We start from the raw sequence: 15,895 nt of genomic DNA, 5'->3' as shown, positions 1-15,895 counted from the left end.
GCTCCTGGATGAGACAATTCCGAGGTGTGCTGTACACAGTCTCACCGCAGGTCCCTACGGAATAGAGAGAGCCATTCCCACAGCGGTAAGCTATTCAATCAGGAACGCTTTATTCACTTTCCTCTCTTCCCTGTCTTATTTTACCTCTCCTTCAACAAGCTTCTCGGGATGTCCTCTGGATAAACTACTTGCACCCAAATCTTTATCTTGGGGTTTTTTTGGGGGAGGGTGGGGAGCTTGTCGTTCAAAAACTAAAACTAAGTGCTAATAACCTATTAAGCCAAGTGACTTTCTCTCATTACTTCCCTGACCTTGCAATTCCTTTCAGAGTCTATGACTTCTGGGCTCTAAAGTTATTAGTCAGGGATAAATGTGGCTTTGAATCCCAAGAGACAAATTCTGTTATTCATCAGAACGAATAAAGACTGAATAATAATCAGATTCTGCTGGTTATAAAGCCAAAGCAAGATATTCATTTATTAAAAACTTTTGAGAAATCTGAACACTAAGCTGTGTTGAACCGATCATTTATAACTCATTTTCAAAAGACCTGTATTAATACAAGTATTAATTCTCTATATAGACCCAACCTTTTATCACCCAAATCACTTACCCTCTCTGCAGCTCAGTTTTTCTTATTTGTGAAATGGAGATAGTCACCAGCTCCTTCACAAGGATGTTGTGAGGATTAATAAGTTAATGCTGGGAAGCACGTTTCTGCCTTAGACGAATGTCTCTATATAAATGCAAATGATTGCATTACAGCTAGGCTTCCATGTACAAATGCAATGATTTTAGATCCTCTATTCTCTCGTAACACTGAGAAGTCATTCTAATCTGAACACAGCTTACTCAATTTTTTTTGTCCAAGAGAAAAAGCAATCGTTGTGAAGGGTAGCTAGGAATGTTAGAGTCACTCCTGATACTTTTTCCCAGAACTGCTTGCTGTCTCCTAATTGCTCACTGGTTATGTGTATGCTGTCTCCTTAGCTACTTATCAGGTTATTCCTATATGGCCTCCTGTGCTCCCACGTGTTCCCATCATTCCTGCAGCCCTTGGAGGCTTATTTAAATAAGCTGTCTGCTTCTATTAAGAGAGGATCGTTCTATATCTTACTTTTTCAATTCTTACAGAATTCCTCTTTCTCCTAATTCACCTCTCTGAAGCCTAACTAGGTGGATTCTGGGCAGTGGTCAGAGAGGAGAGCAGTAAAGTCCCTAGTATTCCTTTGATCAGATTATCCTCTGCATAAAACTTGGACAACTCTCCGTGATCTGCAGGATGACGTCCACACTCCTTAGCTTGGCACTCTGCCTAGCCCACTCCTAATCCTACGATAATCCTCTTTCCATCTTTCTCTGTCACTATCAACCCGCACAAAGAGAAACCCCTTCTCTTTTCCACCTTATAGTTCCACCTTAGTCCCTTTTTATCCATTACTACCTGTGTGACCTTGTACAAATTCTTTTCTAGCTTGAATTTTTTTCATCTGTGTAGCATGGACGTGGTACAAAATTCAAAAGATACAAAAAATGTAAAAGCAAGCCTCCCCCCATGTCCCCTGCTCCTCACCCTCAGAGGCAAACATTGTTAGCAGTTTCTAATGAATCTTTCTGAATATAGTCTACGCATACACAAAAGCATATACATATATCCACAAAATAACTTGCTGGGGTTTTGATTAAGATTGCATCAAAACCATAGATCAAGTTAGGAAGAACAGACATCTTGACAATATTGAGACACTTTTCTTATCCATGTACATGGAATATTTTCTCCACTTATTGAGATCTTTTTTGACTTCTTTCATCAGAGCTTTGTAGTTTTCCTCATACAGCTCTTATACATGTTTTGTTAGATTTATTCCTAAGTGTTTAATTTTGGGGGGGCTCGTGTAAATGATTCTGTTTTAAATTTCAATTTTTGGTTGTTCATTATTGGTATATAAGAAAGCAATTGACTTTTGTACATTAACCTTGTATTCTGCAACCTTGCTATAATTGCTTATTAGTTCCCAGAGTTTTTTGGTTGATTCTTTGGGATTTTCTACATAGACAAGCATGCCACCTATGAACAAAGACAGTTTTACTTCTTCCTTCCCAATCCATAGACATATTTCCTTTTCTTGTCTTATTTATTGCATTGCTAGGAGTTCCAGTGCGATGTTTGTTGTTGTTTTTTCAGTACAATGTTGAATAGCAGTGATGATAGAGGACACCTTGCCTTATTCCTGATCTTATTAGGAAGGCATCTAGTTTCTCACTGTATTAGTTTGCTAGGGCTGCTGTAACAGAGTACCACAGACCAGGTGGCTTAAACAGAAATTTATTGTCTCACAATTACGGAGGATAGAAGTCTGAGATCAAAAATGTCAGAGGGTTGGTTTCTTCTGAGGTCTCTCTCCTTGGCTTGTGGATGCCTGTTTTCTCCCTGTGTTTTCACATGGTCTTCCCTCTGTACCTCTCTGTGTCCTAATTTCCATTTCTTATGACGATACCAATCATATTAGATTAGGGCCCACCCTAATGAACTCATTTTAATTTAATTACCTCTTTAAAGACCCTGTCCCAAAATATAGTCACATTCCGAGGTACTAGGGGTTAGGACTTCAACATATGAATGGAGGGAGGAGAACACAAGTCAGCCCGTGACACTCACAATTAGGTATGATGTTAGCTGCTGTTTTTTTTTTTAATTAAATAATTTATTTATTTGGTTGCACCGGGTCTTGGTTGTGGCAGGCAGGGCTCCTTAGTCGCAGCACATGGGCTCCTTACTTGCAGCACACGGGCTCAGTTGCTCCGCGGCATGTGGGACCTTCCCGGACCAAGGATCAAACCCGTGTCCCCTGCATTGGCAGGCGGATTCTTTATCCACTGCGCCACCGGGAAGTCCAGCTGTTGTTCTTTTGTAGATGTTCTTTATAAAGTTGAGTAAGTTCCCCTCTATTCCTAGTGTGTTAAGAACATATATGTATACACTGTTTAAAATAACAGGCATGGCATCATTAAGTGACCTTCTAAAGACAAAAATCTAAACTCATCACTCCCTTGTGCAAAACTGTTCAGTATTTCCCGTTTCTGTTATATCCCATGTGGCCCTGCCTGATATGGTCTCTCAAACTTTTCATCTTGTGCCACTTTCCCCTTCCTTCTCTTCTTCAAGCACCCTGGCCTGCTTTTGTTTCCTCTGAAAGAAGGCTTTCTGCGTCACCCAGACTAGATCACAGACTCCCTGCTATATATTCTGTAAGCATACTGTTTATCATAGTTGTAGTTATATATTTTTATGATTTTTTATTTAACGCTCTTCTTCCCAGCTATGCTACTCCATGAGGCAGGGATCATGTCTGTTCTGATCATCATTATTTCCTGATACATATATGATAAATGAATCTGTGAAGTTAGGCTAATTATCATTAACCTAAATTTTTTTTTTTTTTTGGCCGAACTGTACAGCATGTGAGATCTAGTTCCCTGACCAGGGATCAAACCCATGCCCCCTGCAGTGGAAGCACAGAGTCTTAACCACTGAACTGCCAGGGAAGTCCCTGACCTACTTTTTTTTTAAACCAAGTTCTCTGTCTATTGAATTCTGCTTTATGACTATGTTTTATTATGTATTAGTTAGAGTTCTCCAGAGAAACAGAACCCAGAGGCTATGTATAGAACGATATAAGAGGAGATTTATTATAGGCATTGGCTCACCTGGCTATGGAGGCTAAGTTCCACCATCCGCTGTCTGCAAGCTGTAGAACAAAGCTGGTGGTATAATTCAGTCCAACTCTAGAGGCATGAGAACCAGGAGGGCCAATGATGTTAAGCCCTGGAGTCCAAAGTCACAAGAATCAGGACCTCCGATGTCCGAGGACAGAAAAAGATGGACATCCCAGCTCAAAAAGAGAGAGTAGAATTCGCCCTTCCACTGCCTTTTGGTTCTATTCGGGCCCTCAGTGGATTGGATAAGACTCATTCACATTGGTGAGAGGGGACAGTCTTTACTCGATCTATCAACTCAAATGCTAATCTCTTCTGGAAACATCCTCACAGACACTTCAAAGAATGTTTTACCAGATATCTGGGCATTCCTTAGCCCAGTCACGTTGACACATAAAATTCACCATCACAATGTATTATACAAATGAAAGGTACTAATATTGTCACCTTGCTGTAGCTTGTATGGGTGTGTGTTTCGTTCCTGTACTGTCACACAACTTCTTCATAAATTCCCCCTGACTTTCCAGCTTTATCTCAGGTGTCCCTCATCCTTACTTACTTACTTACTTACTTACTTACTTACTTACTTACTTATGCTACTGCCACTTTGGTATTTTAATATTTAATTTTCATATTTAATAAAAATAAGGCTTTATAATTTTTTAAAAGTCAAGTAGAGGGAGTGGGCAGAATGAGTGAAGGTGGTCAAAAGGTACAAACTATCAGTTATGAGATAAATTAGTCCTGGGGATGTAATGTACAGCATGGGTACTACAGTTAACAGTACTGTGTTGTATATTTGAAAGTTGCTAAGAGAGTAGATCTTAAAAGTTCTCATCACAAGAAGAAAATTTTTGTAACTGTGTGGTGCTGGATGTTAACTAAACTTATTACTACGGTAATCATTTCCCAACATACACAAATATCAAATCATGATGTTGTACACCTAAAACGAATACAATGTTATATGTCAATTGTATCTCAATAAAAACTTTTTAAATAAAGTCAAGTAGTACTACAAGTTTTCAAAACACAAAACAAGAATTCTCGACTCACTGTACAGTCCAATCCCACTTAGGCAAGCATTTCAGCTCTTTTAAGTATTTCTTGTGGTATTTGCAGATATTATTATTTTATGCTCTATGCTTGAGTTATTAACTTTAGATATTATCTGTTAACTTCTTATAATGGACGGCAAAGGTTTAGCATTATCACTCCTAACACTTCTCCCCTGATAATACCACCAATTTAGATATATCAGAACTTAAAAAAATAAATAAATCAGTACTGTGATTTCTTTACTGTAACTATATAATTACTGTTTACTGCTAAACCAAAAGTATAACTTGATTATATTTTCATTCTGGTTTTATCTACAGTTAATTGTTGATTCTTCCATTCCTTTGCTTAGTGTAAATGATGTACCCATTAATTTTTTTCTTCCCAACTCCTTACAGAATTATAAAACTCACTTATTATTTTTCACACCATCAAATGTGTCAGTTCTGGATAGGGTGTATGTGTATTTTAGAGACCACTAGTCTTCTACTCCAACCTGAACTAGTGTTCTCTAAGCTTTTGGTAAAACTGTTATCCCAAAGACTTTCATCTTCTTGGAGTTCCCTCATCCTTCTTTTATGTTGTATTCCCTATTTCCTTCATCCCCTGTTCACCTCCTGCTTTGTAGGTGTTTCTTCACTCATTACCCTGGGAATTTAAAGGACAGTTTCATTCTTGAAACAGCTCAGACTAAAATTTAAACTTGTATTATTCTTTTGAAAATTTACTCCCTTAGATTTTCTTTTTCTCTTTCTGAAAAAGACTTACTCTCCTATGTTCTATCTGTTTGCAAAAAAGGTATACATTTGAGAGTTTCCTGACCTTATGTGCCAGCCTATATACTGAAAGTTTTTTTTTTAGTCTTAGTTCCCGGACCAGGGATTGAACCTGTGCCCCCTGCAGTGGAAGCACAGAGTCCTAACCACTGGGCCGCCAGGGAATTCCCAATACTGAAAGTTTTTAATCTCTCATATTTTAAATTTCCAAATGCTCTTTCTGCTGGAGGATTTTCAAGAGGACGTGAGCACAGGTTGACCCTCAAGCTGGACCCACGTAATCAGAGGTTCCTCACCCCCTCCCCTGTCCTTAGAATGTATGCTGTGCCCACTCTTCTCACAATGGGAACCATTTTCAAGGACGCAGGCTTAAGAGAGTAAGGTGTTGTTGAGACCATCTGGACAGTGTACGTAACTGAACTCAGTTAAGGCCTCTTTATAAGCTTTAAGATTCTGGCAGGTGAGTGCAGAGAGCTACTAGTCTTGTGACCACCCAAGACAAGCCTTATAAACATGTTCCCTTGCTTATTAAACCTGCCACCTACCAACCTGTTAGGGGTCTGCCTCTTTCTTTGGTCTCTCCTTGCCCTCCATGTAAGGGGGCCAGTTTCCAAACCCACACTTTCTTCTGATTTTATTTTTACAGGAATTGAAAACTGTTTCACAAAGGAAGTATCTTCTTTGATTTCTCTGGGGATATTATGAAGTTTTCTTCTGCTCTTCGTAATATCTGTTTCCTCTGAGTTGCTTTCCTAGTCTCTGTATTTCATAATACTGACTTTCTTTCAATGTATGGCGACACTTGGTTGTCCGCTCATATTTAGTTGGAATACAGGAGCTGACTGGAGCTCTGTGTGCACGGACTGGCTTGACCAATTGCCTTTGGGCAAGGATCCCATTGAATTAAGAGAACTGAAAATATCAGTTTGTGTAACTATTTTTTCCCCTCTCTGTGACCATTCTGTTTTTCTAGAGAAGCACCTTGTGTTTTTTGCCTAGAAAGTATAACCTTGGTTGCTACCACTCAGAGATGAGCAGGAAGGGTGGCTGGCATGGTGGGGTAGGGATGGGGTCTCTGCCTTTCAATGTGCAAATTCTCCCTTATTCTGCCTTCTATCCGTCCTGCACCTACCCTCCATTCTGCCTGGTGTCCTCAAGTGTGGAACTTCTCTAATTCAGTTTCTTCAAATTATAAACCTCTGGGGTCCTGCAGAGGCGGGAGGAAAGGTTGCTGCCTAACTATGAAACGTGGGGAAAAGGAACGGGAATCTGTTTTATATACAGATTTTCAACTAATCATTGGTTTCACCCCATCATTTTCCCTTCCTTCCATCCACTGCTTCTGTCGCCTCCAGTAACTGACTCTTTCTGTGGTTTTATGGGAGATGGCTTTGCTCTTTTTTGTCGTCCTCCTACACAGGCACCTAAGGATTCAGTTTTTTCTGTTCTACTAAGGTTATTAATGACTCCTCCCTCTCCTTACTATTTTCCAAAAATTTGACATCACTAGTCCAGTATTGCCTCTTTTTCTTTATTCTTGTGAATTCATATATTTCAAATTCATTTTCTGTCACTTTAGTGGGATCTTCAGAGGAAGCTATAAAGAAACCTGTTCAGTATGTTTAAAAATAAGTCCTCCTTTCCATTGCTTGAATAAAAGTATTGTGTTACTTTCTATAGCAGGGTCTTTGACATGCTGTTTTCTGTCTATGGAAGGCTCTTCCTCCTTCCTTTCCTCCAGGATATCCATTCATCTAATGTAGTGCATAGATTGAATTGTGTCCCCCAAAAGATGTATCCAAACCAGTACCTGTGAGTGTGAGCACGTTTGGAAATATCTTTGCAGATGTAATTAAGGATCTCAAGATAAAATCATCCTGGATTTAGGGAGGGCCCTAACTCCAGTGACTGATGTTCTTATAAAGGAAAGGAGAGAAAAACTTGAGATACACAGATAGAGGAGACCCAGAGGGGAAAAGTCCATGTGAAGATGGAGACAAAGATTTGAATGATGCAGCCACAAGCCGAGGAACTCCAGGAGCCACCAGAAGCTGGAAGAGACAAATAAGTATTCTCCCTTTGAGCCTTCAGAAGGAGCATGGCCCAGCCAACACCTTGATTTTGGACTTCTGGCCTCCAGAAATGTAAAAGAATAAAGTTCTGTTGTTTTAAGCCACTAAGTTTGTTGTTATTTGGCAAAGTGGCTCTAGGAAACTAATACACCCAGATAATTTCAACTCACTCTGCAGGTCTCTGCGTAAATATCACCCTAATATAGGTCCCCCAAATTAGGTCCCCCTAATACACAACCTCATTGCATTCTTTTGTGGTGTTACAACAATTTTCATTGTATAGTTATTTGTGTATTTCTTTGTTTTGTATCTACTTCTCATGTGGGGCAGGGCTATATCAGTCTTGCTCACTCTTGTATCTTCAGGCCCTGACACAATGCCTTGCATTAGTAGATGCTCACTTCATTCATTCATTTATTAATTATTCCGGAATGTCTGCCTTCATTTTTTTTCAATTCTACCCGTCCTTGATGGTATAGCTGCAAAGCATTTCCTTATTATTCTATACTACTGATGATCTAGACCTATAATATTATAATTACTTTTTCATGTGTATGTAATTTATCTCCCCATCTTCACTGCGAGGTCTTCGCATTGCATTCACTCATTCATTCATTTATACACCAACATTTAGTAAAAGCCACTCACATGTAAGCTATAGCACTAGGCACTATTAAAGAGCCAAGGATAAGTGAGACGTAGCCTCCACATCCAAAAATCAGACCATTGAGTTAGAGAGATAGAGCTAATGGTAATATATAAGGCGATAAGTGCCAAAGAAGAGGTAAAATGTGCAGGTAAATATTTAGCTGGAGAGAGCAGGAAAGTCTTTGTAAAGGTGGCCTTTAACCTCTCTATCCTTCACCCCACCCCCAGCATCTCTTGTGTTAGGAGCAAACAAGTATTTGTTGGGGGTGATGACGATAGCTCCTTCAAGACTTAACAATCATTTCTCAGGCACTCTCGTTAAGTCATCTTCTTTGCATCATACTCAAGGCTTGGGAAGGAGTCAGAAGCAGATGCAACATAATACTCCCACCGCATCTCCGGCTGTGGAAAACTCAGTGACTCTGTAGGCTTCTTTGTCTGCAATTTTTCATCACAGTTTTATCAAGTATTCCTGAGGCTGAAGCAAGATATCCTCTAGCAACTTTATTCTACCCCTCTTTTTAACCTGTATCTACCTCTGTTTTTGCATCCAGCACAACTATAGGTTGTATGTGTATGTGTTCGTATTATGTAACTATATATTGGTGTGCTTCCTCCACTCATTTGTAAGCTCAAGGAGAAGGACTGTGCCTTATTCATCACCGTGTGCCTCTCCCCTGACAAAACGCTTGGCAAGTGATAGGTGTGCAGGATGTTTGAGTAAATAAATATCATTTAGTTAACCTTGCTCTGTTCCTGAAAGTTCTCATTCTGGATGATTCTTAAGAGTTGAACAGTTTTTTTAAGCTATGGTTATATGTGCAGCCATCTAAGGTGCCTGTAAATCAGGCCTTAAACTGATGGGTGCTCATTAATCCTCAGGTCTATATCCACTGTTCTATTTGCTTTGTGTTTCTGTAAGTAGACAAGGTAGACATTCATCCACTGTGAAGCAAAGGACAGAAATAGCTACACCCTTCCTTTATGATGCTAATATTAGAATGTGGACACATTAATCCTGATGGCAATTAAATAATGGGGAATACAAGCATGTGCCCAGAAGAAGCCTGCCAGTACTGAGGAGTCAAAAAGCACACACACACACACACACACACACACACACACACATGAAATAGAATTCTCATCGCCCCAATTCAATAGACACAGCGCAGAAAACCTACTGGTTTGGCCCTGTTGTTCATATGCCTGTGGTTTGCTCTCCTCCCTCACCCAGAGGTCCAACTACCCAGGTAATCAGGGAAGTCTCTTGGAACAGCTGACAGATGTACCATGACGCTTCTTTGATCAGCGTAGTTGACCTTGTGGGGCCGGTCGACCCACACTTGCAGGGAAGCAGATGGGCCCGGGAGTTCATCTCTCGCTGGAGAGGCCTTAGCCTGTGACTGCCCCACGTGGTGTATGAAAGCCCACCTCCCTTGTCTTGAGAGACTCTAACTTTAAGGGTAGTTTATACTCCAGATCCCAAAGGGACAGGCTGAGGCTGAGACTCTGCCCCAAAGTGCACGCTTGCTTCACTTCTTCCCCTTTCATCCTGCTTCCACATTTCCTTACAGAATTCTCCTGGAAGCACCTCTTTATTAAATGACTTGATTACAAAACCTTGCCTCAGTGTCTGCGTTGGGGGAATTGAGCCTAAGACAGTTGGTTCTGAAGGGGGTCCTAGGAAGCTGACTCTAAGTATAGGTTCTAAGCTGGGTCACTTGCCAGCCAGATGGCAACCAGAGCTTCCTCACTGGGGTAAGTGCAGTGTCGATAGTCCCTGGCACACTGCAGAGCTGCAATCACTAAGACTTTCATCTGCGGTGAAACTGATAGGATACAGTGGGAGGAGAGCCAGTGGCTTGTGTGACTTCTCTGGTGTCTGAGAAGTTAAGAAGGAAATGGTAATTGTAAGGACTGTGAAATTGGTTGACTGTTTCCAGACATTGAAGATAAAATAGGCTCAGATGTGACGGTCAGAAGGCCTCCTTAGCACAGAAAGCACTAAAAAAGAGACTTTCACATTCCAAAACCAGAGGACATAGCATGCTAAAGACCAGGCCAGGACCTAATTTTAAGAGTAGCAGAACTTCAGAGAAGGCTGTATTTTCAGCCTCATCAAGTCTCCTAGATCAGAGTCAGGGCCTTATTCAGGAAGGAGTATAAACCTGAGACTTGGAATGGTGACATTGGGGTAGACGCACTTGAGAACCTCGAACCCTCTGAGTCTGCAGAAGTGGTCTCTAGGTTCCTGGCTAGAGACTAGCAGCCCACCCCTTGCCTGAAGACCACTTAAAGCCTCAAGTGTGGCAGCTGCCCTGTGCTCCTCAAGACAATATTTGCCATCCTCCTCAAGTTCAGCAACCTCCTTCCCTCCTGGCCACTAGACCAATAAGGAGAGACAAATCTCATTGTGGCCTGATTAAGAAAGAGCTGGTCCTGACGCAGAGAGAGAGAGAGTATTCACTGAAGGAGCTTCAAGTCCTGGCTAACATGTCTGGGAGTGGGTCAGGGGGGTGCTGGACCTGAGTGGGGGACAGCACACTAATCTGGATAAGGGAGAGTTTGTTAATCTCAGGTCCATATCCTGTGACTCAGGAATTAATTTCCTGGCAGTGAAGCCAGTCCTAATGTGCTATTGGGATGGCTTTTAGAATTTGTGGGGGAAACAGCCCACATTAAAAGAAGTGGAGATGTTAGAAATGCTTTGGCAGAGTGTTAAGGACAGTAGCTGAAGGCTCAGAGATGAATGAATCAATTATTTAAGACTCAAGGACCCACTTTGTTCCTTGTGAAGGCACGGAGGATGTTCCTTTCACTTACACAATGAGGAATGATGTACTAATGAGGAGAACAGAGCACTCTTGAGACACACAGTTGTGGGGTCTTCCATTGCCCAGGGTTGACCGTTCCAGAGGCTGTTATGCAACTGTTCTCTTTAATAACAATGGGGTGGTAGGATTCCAGAACAGTAGAGGCCAGGTGGCAGACCTTAACCACCAGCAACAAGGTGAACTTAATTACTGTAATGTTTGGCAAGGTTGGATGGGTCAGCTCATCAGAGGGAACCACAGATAGAATGGGATGCACTACAACCCCATGCAGGAGTATTCTTGAAAGACACTGGTGAGGGGAAGCCCTCCTGATGGGCTGAGTTTCAAGCAGTGCACCTGGTCATCTACGTGTGTGAAGAGAGAAATGACTGGAGGAATGGTATTGTGGACTGTTGGGCAGATACTATTAGGATATACCAAGCTGGGGTGGGGGGGTAGTGGGAACAGTCCACCCCAGTGTGGAGAAATAGTTTAATACCGATATTGTTAGAATTGCCACTGCCCAGTGATAATACAAAGTGAACTGTCTTTTAAGCATTTCTATGTAAATTCTCTACAGACCCTTCTTGCTTGCACAGGAGTGGGCCACTTCCATCATTCATCCCGTAGTTCACCATTCCTCATAGGTTCTGGTGAATAATTCAGTTGGTTGGTCAGAGGTCTGGAAGGATTAAGACTGGGGACATGACAGCCTGGGGGCTTACAGGAGTGGGCTAAAGTGAGAGGATCTTTGTATCCCCATGAACGCCCACCAGAGTAGAGTCACTGCAGAAGAGGTGTTAAACAACTAAGGACTTGCCCAAGATTTCAGACTTCTATCACCAGCCACCTAGTACCTGAACAAAGATGACCAAGATGAAGGCATTGTAGGGCCCAACAGCATTGGCTTTCTCACACCAAGGCTGATTTAGCTTGGTGTAATTTATACTCCAGAGCTCCCCGTGGGGTTATGCTGAGGCTGGTAATACACCTGTGGTAGGCAGAATTCTAAGATGGCTGCCAATGACCCCACCCTAGTATGATCCCCTCCCCTTGAGTGTGTGCAGGACCTGTGATTATGATGGACTATCACTCCATCACTCCATAATCAAGTGGCATTATATGGCAAAGGTGAAGAAATTTTGCAGCTGTAATTAAGGTCCCTAATCAGTTGACTTTGAATTAATTTAAAAGATGATTATCTGAGGTGAGCCTGACCTAATCAGGTGAGCCTTTCAAAGACTGCTTAGGCCTTTCCTGAGAAAGGGAGCCCAGTGAGGAAGTGTCTGCAGTGGTCAAGGCAGGAGATGATGGTGGCTGGACTGGGGAAAGGGTGGGGGAAAGTGGTCAGACTGCAGATAGACTTTGTAGGCAGAGCTGACTGGCTTGCTAAGGGCTTAGGTAAGAATTCCCTCCATAGTATCCCTTACAGATCTTCAGACAACTCTAATTCAACTAACACTTTTAAGTGATAGAGAATTCACTTTTGGACAGTTCTAACTGACAACCTTCTTTTCTGTGGTGGGCTAAGTCTGCCTCACATGGCTCTGCCACGTGGTCCTAGCTCAGTGTAGTGTAAGCACCTGACAGTTGGCCTTTTTGATTGTCATACCAGTGCCTGACATGAAGCTTTTGATTGCTGAGGCATCCACTTCAAAGACTGTCTTCTTGAATAAACACATTGCCAGCTACATGACTAAAGAGCCAGGCCGCCCCACCCCTGAAGTTCCTTTGTTTTCGAGCTCTCTGGTTGACTTAGATAACAGACCCCATTTGACTGCTTGTTTTTCCCTTGCCATCTTTAATTCCTGCTTTAAATTCAACAATAAAGAGTGAACCCGTGAAATCCTAGGTAACCCAGCCTCAACCCCCAAAGGAAGCAGAATTCCAGGCCCATGTTCACACTCTCTCTCTTTACCAGAGACCTTGCTGTGTGGCTCCAGGTGTGCCATGTGCCCTCCAGGACCTGTGAGTAATAAACCTTGGGTTTGGGGGGAGTTTTTTTGTTTGTTTTGTTTTGTTTTTTAATTTTTTGGCTGCGCTGCGCAGCATGCAGGATCTTAGTTCCCCAACCAAGGATGGAACCTGCGCCCCCTGCAGTGGAATCTCAGAGTCTTAACCACTGGACCACCAGGGAAGTCCCAATAAACCTTGTTTTTTTCTAAAGTTCCCTGACGGTTATTGCTGACTGTAGTAAGGTATACAAAACATAGAATCTACCATTTTAAGTGTATAATTCCATGGCATTAAGAATATTCAATGTTGTACAACCATCACCACTATCCATTTCCAGAATTTTTTCATCTTCCTGAACAGAAACTCTATACCCACTCAACACTGACTCCCATTCCCTCGCCCCTAAACTCTCCCTGGTAACCTCTGAGTGTCTTGCAATCAGAATAAGAACCACAAGGGTTGGTCCAGCCACAATATTAACTCTGAAAGGGGTAATGTCTGCAGGTGCTCCCCTCGGGCCCATGTGAGTGCCCCCAGGCATCTCTAGCCCAAAGCATCACTATGGATAGGGTGAGACCAACAGGAAACCTCCAGCCTCTGATGGCCCCAGAGGAGTGGCTCCCTCCTCCACTTGCCAAATGTCAGTCACTGCTTGCTCACGTCCTCCTCTTTGCAGGCTCACCCTACCCAGTTTTCAAACACGTGAAAACCCAGTCTGGCAAGAAGTGAGAAGCTTTCCCCGAGAGTGAGATGGGGTATGGAAATAATTGATACACAAAAGGTGCAGAGAGTCCTGGATGTCCATGTGAGCACTAAGCAGCAGCGTGCCTCTAATCCTCACGCCCAGCAAACAGACACACTCACACACACTCACCACTTCCACATATAGCCAGCCTGTCTGGTTTGTCCACCAGGGTTCTCTGCCCCCATGCAGCTTCCACACTGGGAACAAAGCTTGGCCCTGAATCCCAGCTTGGTAGACCATAACCCAGGTTCCCTTCACCAAGTTTATTCCTCCCACTTCCCTCCAGGACTCTTGCTATTCCTTGCAATAACTTGACTCTGAGTCCTCCCTGACTTACAATCCTGGAAGCCCACCTGATGCTGAGAATCATTGCTGTCCAGAAATCCTGCACACACTGCTGTGCCCATTTTTCTGAGTCAAATTTCCCCTCTTAGAGAGTGCTGTTGACCTAAAGTCACCTGGAGTTTGCCGCATCTCCATGGACTTGCTGATTTGATGGCACAACTTTTCCCCAGGAGGAGTTCCTGCTCCTGGGGTTTCTCACAACACTGTCACTTCCTGGCCCAGGTTCCCTGATCCTGCTTGTTGGAATGTCCCAGCATGCCATGCAGCGCGGACTGTGAATTATGACATATGACTGAAAGAATATTAGAAATGGAAGGAATCTTAAAGATCATCTTGGGACTTCCCTGGTGGCGCAGTTGTTAAGAATCCACCTGCCAGTGCAGGGGGCACAGTTTCGAGCCCTAGTCCAGGAAGATCCCACATGCCGCGGAGCAACTAAGTCCGTGCGCCACAACTTCTGAGCCTGCGCTATAGAGCCCGTGAGCCACAACTACTGAAGCCCATGTGCCTAGAGCCCGTGCTCCGCAACAAGAGAAGCCACCGCAATGAGAGGCCCATACACCGTAACGAAGAGTAGCCCCCATTCACCGCAACTAGAGAAAGCCCGCACTCAGCAGCAAAGACCCAACACAGCCAAAAATAAAATAAAAAAATAAAAAATAATAAAATAATAAAAATAAATCAATAAAAAACTTAATATCTTAAAAAAAAAGAAAAAAAAGATGATCTTTTCCAGTGTTCCTCAACCTTTTCTCTGAAAAGGGAAAAACACAAATAGCAGTGGATGCCTGCTCTTCACAGACAAGAAACTCAGTGGCTAAGTGCCTTACCAAAGGTCTTACAGCAAGTTATGATTAAGAACTAATTGCCTAACATTTAGTATATTTTATATATCATTAACAGTTGCATTCCCTTGGATCTTTTTTCTGTTAACTTGGGTTTATTACCAACGTACGAGAATTTTGAGGATTAATGTGTACGCAATTAAAATCAACTTTAAAAATATCTGCTGATCTCTATCAGGGATCATGCTAGGAATTGAAACAACGATATTTAAGACAGAATTCTTTAGTCCTGGTGTTTACAAAAAAAAAAAAAAAAAAAGAGCTGTTAAGTATATTTAACAACTCTTGAATAGAAATGGTAATCTTGATAGGGTGATAGCGAGGGTCACCGTTTTCTAAATAGATTCAGATGAATAAAGTTAATATAGAGAGTATAAAGAAGATAATAAAAATGTGCATGGAAACTAAGGTATTTTGGCAATTTGGTTCTAAACCGGAGTTTTAAGCTATATTTTTCTTAAATAGTTTTTTTCAAAGAATGAAATCACATTGTACTACATTTTTCTCAGTTTCTTATCTAAAGAGCAAAAGACTATATTTTAATAAAAGCTCAGCAATACGAAAATGATAAGAAACAATTGAAAGAGAACAAGATTGAGAACAAAAGATAGAGATGAGACTGGAAGGTTGAATAGAATTCCTTGAAAAAAGACAACAGGGGATATCAGTTTAATAAAAAGAGAGTCTTAAAGAAAGATGCTAGAACATTGTCTCCTAGGGCTGCCAAAACAGAACACCACACACTGCGTGGCGTAAACAATAGAAATTTAGTTTTTCACAGTTCTGGGGACTAGAAGTCCAAGATCAAGGTGCTGGCAAGGTCAGTTTCTGCTGAGGTCTCTCTTCCTGACCGGTAGACAGCTGCCTTCTCACTGTGTCCCCATGGCCTTTCCTATGTGAGTGCAAAGAGATGGAGAGA

The sequence above is a fragment of the Eschrichtius robustus genome, chromosome 21 (genome assembly GCF_028021215.1).
Source record: "Eschrichtius robustus isolate mEscRob2 chromosome 21, mEscRob2.pri, whole genome shotgun sequence".
Taxonomy (NCBI): Eukaryota; Metazoa; Chordata; class Mammalia; order Artiodactyla; family Eschrichtiidae; genus Eschrichtius; species Eschrichtius robustus.
Note: the sequence above shows the minus strand (reverse complement) of the source record.